At 38.1% G+C, this 16,679-nt stretch overlaps 1 protein-coding gene and 1 pseudogene across 17 annotated transcripts in view; both read left to right on the top strand.

The window, feature by feature from the left end:
• MAGI1 (membrane associated guanylate kinase, WW and PDZ domain containing 1) overlaps window positions 1-16,679 on the top strand; it is a 696,381-nt gene that overhangs the window by 135,256 nt on the left and 544,446 nt on the right. The window lies entirely within an intron of this gene.
• Window positions 547-11,946, top strand: LOC141551930 (heterogeneous nuclear ribonucleoproteins C1/C2 pseudogene; annotated as a pseudogene).

Below are 16,679 nucleotides of genomic sequence, written 5' to 3' on the forward strand. Positions count from 1 at the left end.
AGACCCTGAACACTTTCTTTTGAACTATTTAGGCAACAATAACAAAAAAAAAATCATCCCTACATGGGACAGGGAAAGCTTGTTTTATTCTTCTACTGCTGAGTCATAGATATTCACTAAAATTATTTTTGGTATTTGGACTGGCCTATCTATAGATAGGACAGATTTTCTTTTGAAGTTAGAAAATAACTTTTAAAAATCAGAATTCATTCAACAATTAAAAAAATACTTCTTACATTCCCTGTATTTTTCTAATGCCAGATATGTTTTTTCTTTCAAGAGAAACGAGTCCCTTATAGCTGAGAATAAAAAAAGAATGAAGAAAAAACCCCCAGCTCAGCTACATTAATCAAAATATGACTCAAAATATGTGTTGTTTTCCATTCTCCTAAGCCATCACCTCTGGAAAGAAAGGAGAGAGGTGCATTTTCATATCTCTTTTCTAGGACCAAACTGGGGCATTTTGACTACCCAGCCTTCAATTTTTGCTTTTTTTTTCCCCCCCTGTTTGTCAACAATCATTTTATGGAGGGACCTTTTAATGTGTAGTAGGCTATACTAAATGCTGGGGCATAAAAAGATCCCCTGCCTTCAAGGTAATTTACATTCTTCTAGGTTAAATAAAAAAAATAACAATAAACAAAAAAAAAATCATAAAGTAATTGGGAAAAGTATTTAGTATCTCAGAAAATGAAGAAAGTTTTCCTGTCATTATAGAATCTTACATTTTAAGCTTAAGAAAGCTAAAACTCATCTAACTTTCATATTTTTTCAGACGAGAAAATGAAAGTTCAGTGAACTTTAAGTGACTTAGACAAGGTTACACAAGTGGTAAGAAGCAGAGCCAGGATTTAAAACCATGTCTTCTGACTGTTAAAGTCAGTGCTATTCCCACTCAATCGGCTAGCAGCCCTAGGTCAATGTGACATTTAATCTAAGTGTTAAAAGAAACTCAGCACTCTTGAGAGGATCTAGTGATGAGGGAATGAGTTTGAGGCTTTGGACACTGACTATCAAAATTATAGAAATGGGGAATGAAATGTCATGTATGGAAATGAGCAAGCAGCCCTAAGAGTTGTATTTCCTCCTGGAGGTTTTGGGCAGACAAGGAAGCTGAGAAATGTCAGTTTGTCAGTTGTTTGGAGGATGGAATAGAGACAGAGGAGATTAAAAATAAGGGTACCAAGTAGAAAGGAGTCCCAATAATCCAGGTGAGAGATAATGGGGGCCTAGATTATGACGATGTTTTGATAGAAATTAATAGAAAAGGATTGAGAGATGTCGAGGAGATAATATTTGCAAGACTTAAGAATGGATGGAATATGGCATTATGGGATGATGATGAATTCAAGATGGCTTCCAGCCTGAGAACTTGGGTATCTGGTAGGATGGTGGTGTGCCCTTAAAAGCAATAAAGAATTTAAGAAGGGGGGCAGCTAGGTGGCGCAGTAGATAGAGCATCAGCCTTGAATTCAGGAGGACCCAAGTTCAAATCTGTTCTCAATTAACACTTCCTAGCTGTGTGACCCTGGGCAAGTCACTTAACTCCAGCCTCCAAAAAAAAATAAAAAGAATTTAAGAAGGATAATCTGTTTGGAAGGAAAGATAAGTCATTTTAAATATTGACTTCATGATTGAGTTCAATATTTTCCAAACTATTTTCTTAGAGTCTTTGTCTTTGACATGTTACAAAGAAAGCTTCTGGAAGAAAACATCAATGTTATTAGTATTTTCCACTCAAAGATATTTAATATGAAATTATGCATGTATCAAAAGTACTATTTGTAGCATTGTTTCTCTATGACAGTAGACTTAATTTTGTTTTTAGATGACTAATATTAATGAAATTTGATTGCTTTGTGATTTTTTTCCAAAACTGGGGATTTTGATAAAATATGGTTAGGGACAATCGGTCCAATTTCCTTTATTATCATAAGAGCAAATTAAAATCAGTTGTCATTGGGGATTTTTATCTTTAGACTATTTCTTTTGCTTTCCTCTTAGATTATCTCTAATTTTTCTAGGGTGTTATCTTGTTTGTATATAACTGAATGTTTACCTCATTTCCCAGTTTACATTGTGACCTCCTCCAGGGCAGGTGTAGCTTTTACCATCCTTTGTGCCCTGACTGACAAATAGTAGGTGCAAAATATATGCTTCCTTCTTTGACTTGACTTAAAGGAAGTTCTGTGTTTGACTCTGGAATCAGATAACAAGGTCACTTTTCTTTGAGCTTGTTTCATCACCATTTTCAGAAGCAACATATACACATACACAACACACACACATGCACTCTCAGCAGGAATCTGTTCCAACCAATATCTGAGGAAGTCCCTTCCGTAGCATATAACAGGGGACCATTTCATCTTTTTCTTGAAGACTTCCAGGGATGGGAAACACCATAGCTCCTGAAACAATCCATTCCCCTTTGGGACAGGTCTTATTGTTAGGAAAGTTTTCTTGACATCAAGCTTTAAATATATCTTCCTAAAACCTTTACCTGTTTCTCTTAGTTTTTCCCCTTGGGGCCAAATGGAATAAAACTAATCCTCTTGGGTAAGGCAGCTTTTCAAATACTTTTAAAGACAGAATCATTCGCCCTCTGAGTTTTCCCAGAGGCCCCTTCTCTTCCCATGCCTCCCCCTCCTCCCTCAGGCTTTTCTTTCTTGCTCAAACATATGTAAAATGAAGGGACTTGGCCTCCATGATCTCTGTGTTCCCTCGAACCTTCAAATCCACATGGCAATGCTGGGATCCTCTTTTTTTTTTTTTTTTTTTTTTTTGGCTTAAAAATTACCCCGATTGAATGGATAGAGGCTGAAGTCAATGGTTTTCTATCCTATGAACTAGAGCTTCTTACAGGTTGTTTTTTTTTTTTTTTCATTTTTGACCTCTTTTCCCCCAGCTCTCTCTTGAATCTTAGCTGAGGTGTTTCTGACAGTGTTTGTGCAAGAACAGTGCAAAGTGTGCAGGTTGTGTGTTCAGAACCTAGGTTACGGTGGAGTTCCTCCATGCAATATGGATAAGCACTGCCAGAATCACTTGAGATTCATTATGTGTTTGATTTTGAATTAGTTTTTGGTCATTGCATTCAAGAATCTTTTATTGTCATCAATTTTTTTATGACCCCCACATTTATCCTCATGATCTCAAATGGCGTTCTGACCCACACTTTAAGAAGCTTTGCTGTACAAAGAATTGGAGCATGAATAGATGCCTATCAGTTGGGGAATGGCTGAATAAGATATGGTATGTGAAAGTAATGGAATATTAGTGTTCTACTAAAAAAAATGATGAAAAAGCTGATTTTAGAAAGTCCTGCAAAGATTTACACAAACTGATGCTAGGTGAAACAAGCAGAACTAGGAATACATTGTACACAATACTAGCAAGATTGTGCTATGATCAACTATGGTTCTTCTCAGTGGTTCAGTAATCCAAGGCAATCCTAATAAACTTTAGATAGAAAACACCACCTGCATCCAGAATGAGAACTATGTCGATTGCATGCAAATAATAAACATGCTACGTTCATGCTTTTTCCTGTTGTTTTCTCTCTCTCTAGTAGTTTTTCCCTTTTCTTCTGATTTTTTTTCTCCCTACATGATTAATAAAGAAATGTATATTAAAAGTTTAATATGCGTGTATAACCAGAAAAAAAATAAAAATGTAAAAAAAAAGTGTTGCCTTAGATAAGCATTTTGGGGTTCTGTTCAGAGTCATTTGTAACTCTATGATTTTCAGGAAGGTCAATTTTAATTTATTGCATTGGGGGCAGGTTGGTGATGAAACTGTTCAATTGTTGAGCTTAAGAATCCTGGAAACATCTGAGGTCAAATCCTGCCTTTTTTAGGCATTTACAAGCTGTGTACTTGACACTTAAAGTTTCCAGGCCTTGCTTTATCTTCTGTAGAATTAAGGAGTTGGAGGTCCCTTCTAATTCTAAAGTTGAATCCTGTGTGACTCATTTCTACTCTGTGCCTCGGTTTCCTTTCCTGCAAAAAGAGAGGGCATTAGGTTTATGATTCTATGATCCAACATCTCATCTGTGTTCTCTTTTAATCTTGAGTTTGTATAATTAGCTATTTCTACCAAATGAAGTCTAGGAAAGATAAAATTATTGTTGACAGGATTTACTTTTGTTATTTTCTACGGAGTGGTTTTCCATCTTGAATATTTCATCCAGACAAAGACTCTTGGAGAACTGGACATATTTTGTGTGGAACACTTAATTTATTTCAGCTTTGAAAAGTCAATTTTTTTTTCTAAAGAACTTTCTCTCTCCCAAGCTTGTCTCCACTCATTATTAACCATCCCCTCCAGTATTGTTTCTTGTACTTACTCTGTCTGCCAAAGTCATTTAGAAACATTTATTTTACTGTTAGCTGTTCTTCCTAGTTCATTGTGTACATCAATCTATCTATAGCTGTCCTTTAGCTTTGCACCCATTTCATAATCTGGGGCTGCTTCAGCTCTCAGTTCTGAAATAAAAGCAGGGTTTGAGGGGAGGAGAAGCACCAGCCAATTGCAGTGGGCTCTGTGACAACCCATTCTGACTCCTTTAAGAACACTTTGACTGGAGAAAATGATTTTGATACTTGGCAACTGGCTCGTGGTCATCGGTGCCGAGGGAGAGGAATTTCATACATGTGAATACAATTTGATAAAAGTCTCCTGAGAAGAGATTCCAGGCAAAAAGGGTTAGGAATACGAATTCACATACCGTCCATGGAAATGCTGATCACTAACTTGACTCCATTCTGTGCTCCGAGTTGGCATTTTACCAGACTCTTTCTGCATAGAAAATAGGTAATTGTATCAAGCCAACGAGTTGGATCCCCTGATTTTTGATCCAAAGCGGCTTCTTGCATTTTAAAAACATTATTTGTATCAGTGTAGTTTCATAAGAAAGACCTGATTGTCATCTTCCCATCCCATTCATTTATTCCATTCAACATTTACTAAATATTTACTGTATGCAGGGTTTTAGAGATGGGGAAACTGAGGCCCAGAAAGTTAACTAACCTGCTTAAGATCCCACAGATAATACCCATCAGATATGGGATTTGAACTTGTATCCTGGGGAATACCTTTTTTTACTCTAGTTGATTTCAAATCCTGACTGTTCCTCTGGATTTGACTTGTATATGTGTGGTATCCCTCCACCCCTAGAAATCTCCCTCCCCCAGTGTAATACAAGTGCTTGAGGGTGGGAATGTCTATAACCTAGAACTAGGGGGCCTCGAGTAGCTATGTGAGAAATGCTCATTGTACAGAATTACCCATGATCCCACAGGAATAAGTAGGAGAGCCCTTGAATCTCAGCCCTCAGACTCCATAACTGTGCTTGTCTATGAATAGAGGACTTCCTGATTGATGCTGTGGAAGATTATTTCAGGATGTCTAGAGCTTCATGTTTTTACTTTCTGTAGCCCGATCTGTCAGTGTGACAAAGAGTTGGGAAAGAGAAGCTCTGGGAGGCAGCTACACATTGCATTACCTGGAATGAGGAAGATTTGAAGTCAATTTTGGACCCAGACACTTACAGGCTGGGTGACCATGGGCAAGTCAGTTGCTCTCTGTTTACCTCAGTTTTCTCCTGAGGAAAAATGGAGATAATAATATCACTTACCTTCACTTTTGTCGTTCTTGTTGAGTAGTTTCAGTCATGTCCAATTCTTCATGACCTCATTTGGGATTTTCTTGATAAAGATACTGCAGTGGTTTACCATTCTTCTTCAGTTCATTTTACAGATGAGGAAACTGAGGCAAATAGGGCACAGTGACTTTTCCAGGATCATACTGCTAGAAAGTGCCTAAGGCCAGATTTAAACAAATGAAGATCAGTTTTCCTAAATCTGGGCAAGGTACCCTGTCTACTATGCCAACTTGTACCTACCTCCCAGAGTTGTTCAAATGAGATAGATTGTAAAGCACTTAGCATGGTTTCTAGCACATTTTACATGATGCACACATTTCTTAGCTGTATTTTTTTTATTTCTTCTTTTTCTTCTTCCTCCTACCAATACTAGCCTCATTAGCAGCAGCAGCAGCACTACTACCACCATCATTAGCACTATTACTTTTTTTTTTACAACATTATCCCTTGTACTCCTTTCTCTTCCGAGTTTTTCCCCTCCTTCCCTCCACCCCCTCCCCTAGATGGCAGGCATTCCCATACATATTAAATATCTTATAGTATATCCTAGGTACAATATATATGTGCAGAACCGCATTTTGTTGTTGTTGTTGTTGCAAAGGAAGGATTGTATTCGCAAGGTAAAAATAATCTGGGAAGAGAAACAAAACAAAACAAAACAAAAAACAACATTAGCACTATTACTATTATTACCACTACATTTAACCCTTCTACTATAACTGCTGCTACTACTATTACTATGATTACTACACCTACTAATATTACCACTATTACTACTACTTCTACCCCTACTACTACTACTACTTCTACTACTATTACTACTACTACTACTACTACTACTACTACTACTACTACTACTACTACTACTACTACTACTACTACTATTACTACGCTTATTATGGGAAATAGATTGGGGGAGAGGAAGCAGTATATAATATCTAGAAGGACACTGAACTTGGAGATTTGGGATTCAAGTTCCAATGCTTAATTGCTGTGCTACATCATTTATACCTCCCTAAGCCTCAGGCAGGTCATCAACAAAATAATGTTAATAATAATTATCTCATTTCCTAATAGAGTTGTGAGAAATTGGTTTATGACTTTTTAAGCCTTCTATCAGCATGAATTGTTATATGAGCTTTGATACTTCCCTCCCACCTCCCATTTAAAAGTATTTTATTTTCTCCACATGTAAAGATAATCTTCAACATTCATTTTTGTAGCATATTGAGTTCTGATTTTTTCTTCCTTTTCCTCTCTTCCCTGGCCCCTCCTCAAGACAGCAAGCAGTCAGAGATTATGCTGATAGACTTTTCTAAAGGAGTCTAGCATCACCTAGTGGATGTGAAGGTCAGGAAGATCTGAGTTCAAATCTTGTATTTGGCAGAACTGCTGCTTGTGACTGTGGACAGGTCCTATTTCCTCTGGATGTCCCAGGTAATCCTCTTTAAGTTGTGAGGCGATTGCTCACCTGTATTGATGAAGGGAATTTCCCATATTAGAAGTTCCCCGACACTGATAAATTCCCAGATATGGAGTAAAATAATACTAAGAAAAAAAGAAATGACTATAGATTTATGTAGGCCAAAGGATTCGAGGCTAAAGAAATACAGTCTCTTCCTGAAGCGGAAGAACAAGAGGAATGCAGGATTACTGTGGGTTCTGGGCCAGGAAATGTTAGGCAAAGAGCTCTTAGAAAAATCTTTCTGTGGTTTGAGAGCTCTGGAGCAAGCTGAAAAAAAAAATAAACAAAACCCAGGAAATTGTTACAATGCAAGGTGAAAGCATTTCGAAGGGGCAGAATCAAAGAAGTCAAACCAGATTCTCTGTGGAACTCATTGTCCAGTGGGCTCAAATGTTCTGGAGACTAACTTGAGAAATGAAAAAAATCAGCCTTGCATTTCCTAAGAGCATAACATTATAAATAAATTATAGTATAAATACAAAATTATAAACAAATATATGGCTTTGTTATGTTTCAAAGTTTCTTATTTTCAGATAATGTTGACTGAGTCAAGAGTGTCACAGATGATTTTGACGCTGAACTCCCCCTCTCCCTGCCCAAAGTCTTCCCTCATCACAATCATGTCAAGCTCTTTGTTGCTGCAGTTGACCAGTCCCTTTGTCAGGTCTACCCTGTACTTCCTGACTTTCTGTATAAGGTCTGTAAGTCAGTTGTTTTGATTGGATAAACTGGTTAATTAGTTAAGGTCAGTGTGATCTTGTTTCCCTCCCTCTTCTACACCATTGGGTTCATATAGAAATGATAATATATTTTACAGTAAGCCTGTCATATATGTGTGTGTGTGTAAATTGATTATCTGTGAAAAGTCTATGCAAAGGAAACCAGCACTTTTCTTCTCATTAGGTGAAAGAGGGAAAAAAATCCTTCTTATGATGTTGGTATGAGGTTGACCTGCAGACTTATTATTTTATTTATTATTATTTATTATTTTATTTTTGCTTCTTTTTCTCAATGGACAAAATATGTCAGAGATACATCTCGGTGTTGTATAAGCATTTTTGCTTGGAGAAAAATTTCTGGCCAAATTTTTCCCTGCTAAACACAACTTTAAAGAAATGCAGACTTATCATATATCATGGCCAGAAATGTCACCCATAAAACTGACCCTCATTCCTTGAACTCCCATGTGTTCAATGGGAATCTCAACACTTTAGCTGTTAAGAAGACTGATATTGTTTGTGCTGTTGTGGCAAGAGAGGATGGCAGAATGATTGCTGGCCAGGTACTAGATATTAATCTGGTCTCAGAGGCAAAAGGAAATTGAGAAAGAGTAGGTGTAAAGCATTCTGAAGCTGAGATATGGAACTCTTCCTTTGAACTAGATAATGATTTTCAATGAGATTATTGTGACAGGATGTACAAAATTACCCAGCATGTGTACCACCTTGTCCTCCCATTGCTCATGCAGTGGTGCCCTCAAAATGCCACCTTATGTCAGGACTCGCTTCCCACAGAGGCAAAAGGGACTTCGTGGAGCTCTTCATCCAAATCTGGCAAATTGAAAGGTGATGATCTTTAGACAATTAAGATGGAGTTGACCCAGATAAAACAGAATGTGGATTCTTTATTGGAGAGCCTGGGGAAAAAAATGAGAAAGAACAAAGCAAATAAACAGCTGGAGTTGATCAAGGATGATGAACAAGAAGCTAAAGAAGGAGAGGTTGATGGAGACTATCCCAGTGGGGAGGAGGACTCTTAAAAACATATTGGGGTTTTAGAATGCTCATCTGGGGCAGCTAGTTGGTGTAGTGGATAGAGTGGAAGGAGGACCTGAGTTCAAATATGACCTCAGACACTTAATACTTTCTGGCTGTGTGATCCTGGGCAAGTCATTTAACCCCAATTGCCTCAGCAGCAACAACAACAATAGAAAAGCTCATCTCATTATTTCTTTACCTACCCACTTGTTTTTGTTCAAACTTTTCACTACAACCACTTCCTTAATATCTTCCAACACATGTTCACTATTGTATCTAACTTTATTCTTCCCTGTATTTACTCCCTCTCCTACTTCCTTCCATTCTCCTAGTAGTTATATTGTCTCCTGTAATTTTCTCTTTTAATTTTGATATCTCTTATGACTTAAGAATAGAAAGGATGCATTTTTTAAAATTCTAGTTATTAATTCCAGTAATTCCAATAATGAGAAAATTAATTAAATGTAATTTAAAAAAATTTAAATGTAGGATAAGGTTTTTCTAAGTTTCAGTTAAAAAGCAATGGAAAGGTGAAGATTCAGTCTATAGGAGATTCTCAAAGAAATGTTCCCCTGTCAGTATAGAGAGTAAAAGGTAAGACTCCTTGAAATAATTTGTGCCTACTGGTATCCATGGAGTGTCAAGAGAATACAAGCCTGCTAGATGGACCCCTGCTGGTGAGATTCTTGTTGGCTCTCTCTACTGTATACTGTTAGCATCTTGTGCATGTCCTTTACATTTTATCTTCTCTATTAGAGCCTTGACCACAGAGACTGTTCTTGCCTTTCTCTCTAACCCCAGTGTTTGTGTACTAGCACTGTATTTAGCATGTGATAAACAATAGGTGTTTGTTGATGGATTATTTTAAGGTTTTTCCCCTTGACTTGTTCCTAATGAGATTAGGCATTGGTACTGCCTAATGATCAATAGTAGTATTACTATTTTAAAATCTGACAGGGTAGAGGTGGTCCCTTCTGAAACACATTAGAATATGGTGGAGGAAATGGAGGGCTGCTTCAGGAAGTAGTGAGCTGCCCAGTATTGAAGATATCCAAGCATAAATTAGGAAGAACATTTATTAGGCAAATTGTAGAAGGTCTTTCTTCTTGGGTAGGAGTTGGATTAGATGACCACCAACATCCCTCCATTTCTGACCTTTAGATTTGTGAAATCCAGGAGAGCCCAGTAGCAGGACTCAAAGCTGACGCTAAATCTGATTCCATACTCTAGGTCTCCTTTCTGAGAATTGCTAGATATTAACAATTGTCTCTCAGTTGTTATTAATAACATTAATTATATCTATATATAATTATAATTATATATTAATAATAATAAATAAAAAGGAGGACAAGAAGAACAAAGAAAGGGATTCTGGTTTTATAGTCAAAGCAACTGGGTTCTACACTTGATCCTGCTACTTCAGTAAGCATTTAGTAAACCCTTTTTGGGTGCCATGTGTTGTGTTGGATACTAAGAATATAAAGACATACACAAAGCTTTATTCAAGGATATTATATGAAAAACAACCCAGAGAAGTATAGAGAAACAAAGTCACCACGGGGTGGAGTTGGGGGTGACATTCCAGGCATTCCAGGAACTTTGGAAAAGTATGGCGCATGGAAGCTGGAATGGGTGTGAGCCATATTGATTTGGCCACCAAGAAACAGCAGCTGTAATGGTTAAGGTATTGGACTTGGACTTCAGCACCTATTATGCTCCAGTCATTGTGCTAAGTCAGGAAATCTGAGTTCAAGTCTCATCTCATCCAAGGTAACTGTGTTACTCCAAGGAAGTCATTTAACCTGCCAGTTTCTTAGTTTTCTCACCAAAAATAATGGGTGAGTAGGACTTGAAAGCCTTTCCAATTCTCTGTCCATGATCTTCTGATTCTGTAATTAGTCAAATACTTGCATGATCTTGGACAAGTCAACCCAGTTTTCTTACCTGAAAAATACCTGGGTTGGACTAAATCATCTCAAAGTTTGCCTTCCTGTTTAACAGCTATGATTGATCCTTCTAGCTCACAATGTAGGTGTAATACTTTTTTTTTTTTTAATAAGAAAGATGCATTTCTCCCCCCAACTCCCCCCCCCAAAAAAAAAACAATAAAAAACAAAACTCATTTTCTTTTTTCTGAAGTTTCTTGAATTAATCTGGGAATGAAGAGAAACTCCATTTTTCTCTGCAGGTGTATGGCTACCTTAACAAGCTAATTTCATTCCTGTTGGGATTTTTAGATAGGGCCATGGACATAGGTATAGGTCAGATTTAAACTTTTATATCCTTTGACATTTTACTTTAGAGCTTTATGAAGGTATTAACCTTTGTTTTTGAGATGGAAGCCAGGGACACCCGAGCCTGGGGAGGGGTCCATATAGATGAGGGGAAGGCATTAGTAAAGCCTCCCTCGCTCCCTCTCATGGTGGAAACCTATTCCTCACTGGCCCATGAACAAACCAAGCTTAGCCTGACCTCTACACTTTGGCAAATGCTCCTTTTCCACTGGGAATAACTCCCTTCTTTTCTGTTTGTTCACACCCTCACCATTCTTCGTGTCTCAGCCTGTCTAGTCTAGCATGCCTTCCTTTATCATTTACTCCTGCTTTAGGAGTTATTGTCTACAACACTCATTTTTAATGAGTTGTGGGGCTCCTCTGAAATCTCCAACTTGCTCATCGGCTGCCAACTGTGGGGAACTTGTCTTAAATTCTCTCCTTCTTACCCACATACCCAATAAAGACCTGACTATATTATAGGTGATGAATCAATAGTTACTCAAAAGGCACTGAATGGAGGTGAAACATGGAAGTCATGTTGGTTGAGAGGGCAGGGAGATGACAGCATGGAGCTTTCTTTGCCTCTTTCTACCCTTAGCTGGAAAGCCAGGTTGGTGGGATTTGGTGTGGTAGCTAAAAAAAATTCAACTAAGCACTACTGTCTATCTACCCAGGTTACTTATACTTTCATAATCTAATACTTAATGTGCAACAAAAAAATGGGATTTACACACATATATTGTATCTAGGTTATACTGTAACACATGCAAAATGTATGGGATTGCCTGTCATCAGGGGGAGGGAGTGGAGGGAGGGAGGGGATAATTTGGAAAAATGAATACAAGGGATAATGTTATAAAAATATATATACTCATGCATATATACTGTCAAAAAATGTATAATTATAAAATTAAAAAAAAATCAACTAGCAGTCATGGGAATCCAGTCTGTAGGTCAGTTTCTGCTACAAATCCACCCTCCAATCTCATGCACGGGCCTATCATCAGAGAGTAAATTCCAACTTCTTTTATCTATATCATGGATATATATCTCATTATTTATAATGCTATCTCCCTGACTGGAAAGTAAACTTTTGAAAGCAGAGACTGTCTTCTCTTCCCTCTTTTATTTCTGTCCCTGCTACCTAACAAAGTGGCTGACATTTAATAATCACTTAATAAATGCTTTTTGATTGTTTACCGGCTGATCTCAGCTCCCTGGACCTCAGTTTATCCATTTATAAAATAAGTGTTTAATAAGATTTTCTGTAATGTTCTTTTCAGCATTAATGTCTCTGATATTTTACAGGTTCATAGTGGTGGGAGGGAACCAGTAAAAGGATTGGGACAGGCTGGGAACATTTTACTTCAATTAATTTTGTTTCTGCTATTAATTGAGTGATCTCATTCCCTATTACTATTAGTATAAATATCAGCAAATGAAACAGATCTCAGATTCCCCTGTAGTTTGGAGATAAACTTTATGACAGCTGTATAGTTGTTTCCTCTTTAAAATCTGGGCAAAGGTCCACTGAGTGTTTGATCTTTTGACCTTGGTTTTATATGGTTCCAAGGAAAGAAACTTAATTTTTCTTTTTTTTTTTTTTTCTTTCTTTCTTTTTTTTTTTTCCCCTGAGGCTGGGGTTAAGTGACTTACCCAGGGTCACACAGCTAGGAAGTATTAAGTGTCTGAGGTCACATTTGAACTCGGGTCCTCCCGAATTCAAGGCTGGTGCTCTATCCACTGCGCCACCTAGCTGCCCCTGAGACTTAATTTTTCATTTCATATAGTGATTTTAACTATTAGTAGAGACAGGAGTGAGTTGTAAGTCTTCTTCTTTTTTTTTTTTTCCTCTTTTCATTGTTGTACTCATTTTGTATTTTGCTTCCTTGGTCTGGCTTTCATCAGTAAATCTTTTAATGTTTCTGCATTTTCTATATGCATTATTGTTACTATTATTATTCTTATTCTTTATAATGCAGTAACATTATAGTACATTTATATGCTGCAATTTGTTTTGCTATTTGGTAATTGAGGGATATCTACTCTTATTTCCAGGCTTTTGCTTCTATTTTCACTTAAGGAACATTAATACCCTTTAAAAAACAACAATTAAGGTCACAATTAGAAGTGGCAAATAGGCAATAGAAAAAAAATTCCCAACAAGTTAGAGCTGTCTAGCCTGCTCTCTAAGGTTTCCCTTTACTAAACCCTTTAATGAAATAAAAGCCCAAAGCCTACCTGTTGGGGTTGTTGTATAGGGTTTTTAGAAACAGCTCTAACAGGGTGAGAGGGCTGGGCTTGGAGTCAGGAAGACCTGAATTTGAATTCTGCTTGAGATCCTTAACTGTGTGATCCTGTGCCAATTAAGGGAATATCTGCCTCAGTTTCCTCATCTGGAAGATGTGAATAATAATAGCACCTACCTCCTAAAGTTATTGTGAGCATCAAATGTATTTGCTTTGCAAAGCTTAATGCTTGTAGACATGAAAGTTATTTCTTGTCCAAGGAAGGATTGGGACCTGGGGATTCTCCTTGGGTTCCCTTAATTGTTAGCTTGATTCAGTTGCTTAGGTGCTCCATTTCTGCTGGCTTTTGCTTTTCATTTAAGGTTAATGGTAAGGTACTCAGGCTAACATGTTTATCTGGCCCACAGTTTCATTCAAAAAAGGAGAGTACGGGCGTGGATAATCATCTCAGTCTCATAATTATGTCTGGAGCATGCTCAGTGTCTTGTCTTCAGGTATGAAAGGGAGAGAGAAACTTCTGTGGTCACGCCCCAGTCTCATACTTGGAAAGCTTGCTCCGGCTGAGGATCCCAATTTGGAATAAGGGGGAGGGAGACCCAAACACAGGTAAGAGAGCACAGAATCTACATGTTTAAATTGCTCAAATGCAAAGCTTTTTCTGTCCCTCCCTCAGGAAAGGGGACAGGGATGGGAGTGATGGAAGAATTGGGGATGCTGCCTTTGGCTTACCTGTTCCCCCCTTTGTTCGGTTAGCCTGGATCTACCTGTTGCGTCTCAGCCTGCTTGTCGATTTCATTGTTAGGGAGCCATCTTGGGCATTTTGTTTTTATTGTCTATCTTGTGTGGTGTTCTTCCCTTGCAGCCCGGTGGCAGGCAGTGAACTCCCCGCCAAATCAGTTTGAAAGACTGTTCAGGACATGTCGAGTGCCCTGGAGCAAATGGCCTTCTGCACCTGCCTGGCAACCTGAGAAGGCAAAACTTAGACAGGGGAGTGAGGCTTTCTCCTTCTGCCAAAAACTTCTTGGGTTCTAATAGCAGTAAAACTCCAGCCATATGTTTCCCATCTTATGGCATAATAACTGAAACAAAGCTAGGGATCCTGGGTATTTTTTTTTTTTTTTAAGTATAACTTTGACTTTGAAGTCAAGGATCTACATTCTAATTGTGCTCTTGTCACTTTAGTACATGTGTGACTTTGGGCAGGTTAACATAATTGGGTCTCAGTTTCTGAATCTGTAAAGCATGAGGGTAGAGAAATACAACCTTTGGGATTCTTCCTAACTCTCAACCTGGGCTTCCGTGGTCCCATTTTAGCCATATTTCATGGTTTGTACTTATAAAATGTCTCAGAGTAATTAATTAGTGTACAGAACTGCCATAGATACATTCTCAAATCTCTAGAAAACAGGAAGATAGGCTGGCTCTTGAGAGGAAAAATAGCCTGAAATTTTTCTTTACGTGTTTTCTTCTGCTGTACAGTGTTGGAGCAGAAGGAGATATATGTGTGATGAGATCATGGATGTAGCAGAGGGAGCCAGTGCGGTCCAGTAGATTGGGATTTGGAGTTCAAAGATCTGTGTTCAAATTCTATTCTCCATTCCTTATCGGATCTGGGGCAAATCATTTAACGATGTGGAATCCTGATTCATTCTCTATAAAATAGAGCTGGGTGGCCTCTTGAAGATCTACAACTATGCTCTTAAAATCCAAAGGTGTTTTTTTTTTTTTTTTTGAGATGCCTATTGGTAGTTAAGTAATTAGGTAATTAGCACCAAAAGTCCCATCCACACCCTTTAATTTCAGAGCCCATGTTTTATCCATGGCATTGTGCTGCCTCCATGTCAGGTAGATATAGTGTATAAAGTACTTTGCAAACTTCATAGCAGTATATAGATAATGGTAGAAGTTGTTATTATTATTATTATTTTTTTACATCTCTGCTGCCAGTGGGGGGCACGAAACTATTATGTGCAGCTGGAAAAGCATTTAATCTACAGAGGACAGATGCTGTTGATTAGAACGTTGGTATGATCTGGCAGATGTGGGGATACCATGTTAATCCTCAGATTTTCCCTTTAGGTAAGAAGAATGCTTTTAGGTGACATCATCATTTCAGTAGAAGGAGTGGTTTTGTCCTTTTGGGAATGAGAACTACCTGAATTATCCACATAAAATAGGATATTTCACAATAAATGTAGACCATTTTATAATGGCCTGGAAGAAGCCACTCTTCCTGAGAGCAGGGATTCATCACTTTGCTTTATGACATAGATTAGCATGGTATCCCCACATCTATCTGATCACTCTTACTATCATTATCTATGTAGTGCTATGAAGTTTGCAAAGCACTATATCTGACAGCTGGAATAGAATGATTGGGGTGCCGTGATCACTTTCTCAGATAAATTTGATCAAAAACCACATTGGAGCTCGCAGAGAACTGAAGGAGCCCAGAACCGCAGATTAGGACTGGAGGATCTTCTTTGACCTGTGAATTGTGATTGGGAGGGGAATGAGGGTGAGGTTGTTTGGGGAGAAGGGTTTTGTCTGACTTCCTGTGAGAGGTGGAGGGAAGTTAGTGGTATTTGTCAATGTCTTTTCTCTCCAAGTCTGCCCTATGCAGAATAGGGGCCATAGTAGAATCTGAGAGTGGGAAGGGATGACTCCTATGGACCACAATGGATATTTTCCTCCAGCCCCCTGGGAACATCAGGATTCCTTGAAACACTATTTGGAGACAGAGAAGTTTGGAGAAGTCGACAGGAATATCAGCTAAAATAGAAGAAAATTTTATAGTGAATTATATGTTTATATGTCTCTGTCTCTGTCTCTTTTTCTCTGTCTGAGTCTCTTTCTGTCTCTCTGTTTCTGCATCTCTCTGTCTCTGTTTCTGTCTGTCTGTCTTCCCTTCTCTCTCTCAACCACACATACTACACATTTGTGACATGTTCTATATTATGGGAAGACATGACATGAATAGGGATATGAACCAGACTCATGAGTTCATTGGAAGAAGATGGGCACCTTGTCTATACTCAGTAGTCTTAGAGACTTGTCTATAATACAGAGATTTGCTCAGGATTTTGTTCACATAATCTGAGATGGGATTTACTATCTTTGTGGCCAGATCTCTATCCACTGTGCCTAGAGGAATTATTTCTTGGGATTGTAGTGAGAGAGAGAGAGAGAGAGAGAGAGAGAGAGAGAGAGAGAGAGAGAGAGAGAGAGAGAGAGAGAGAGAAGCAAAGGAAAAAAAAAAAAGAAATCCAAAAC

This window comes from Sminthopsis crassicaudata, chromosome 1 (genome assembly GCF_048593235.1).
Source record: "Sminthopsis crassicaudata isolate SCR6 chromosome 1, ASM4859323v1, whole genome shotgun sequence".
Lineage (NCBI taxonomy): Eukaryota > Metazoa > Chordata > Mammalia > Dasyuromorphia > Dasyuridae > Sminthopsis > Sminthopsis crassicaudata.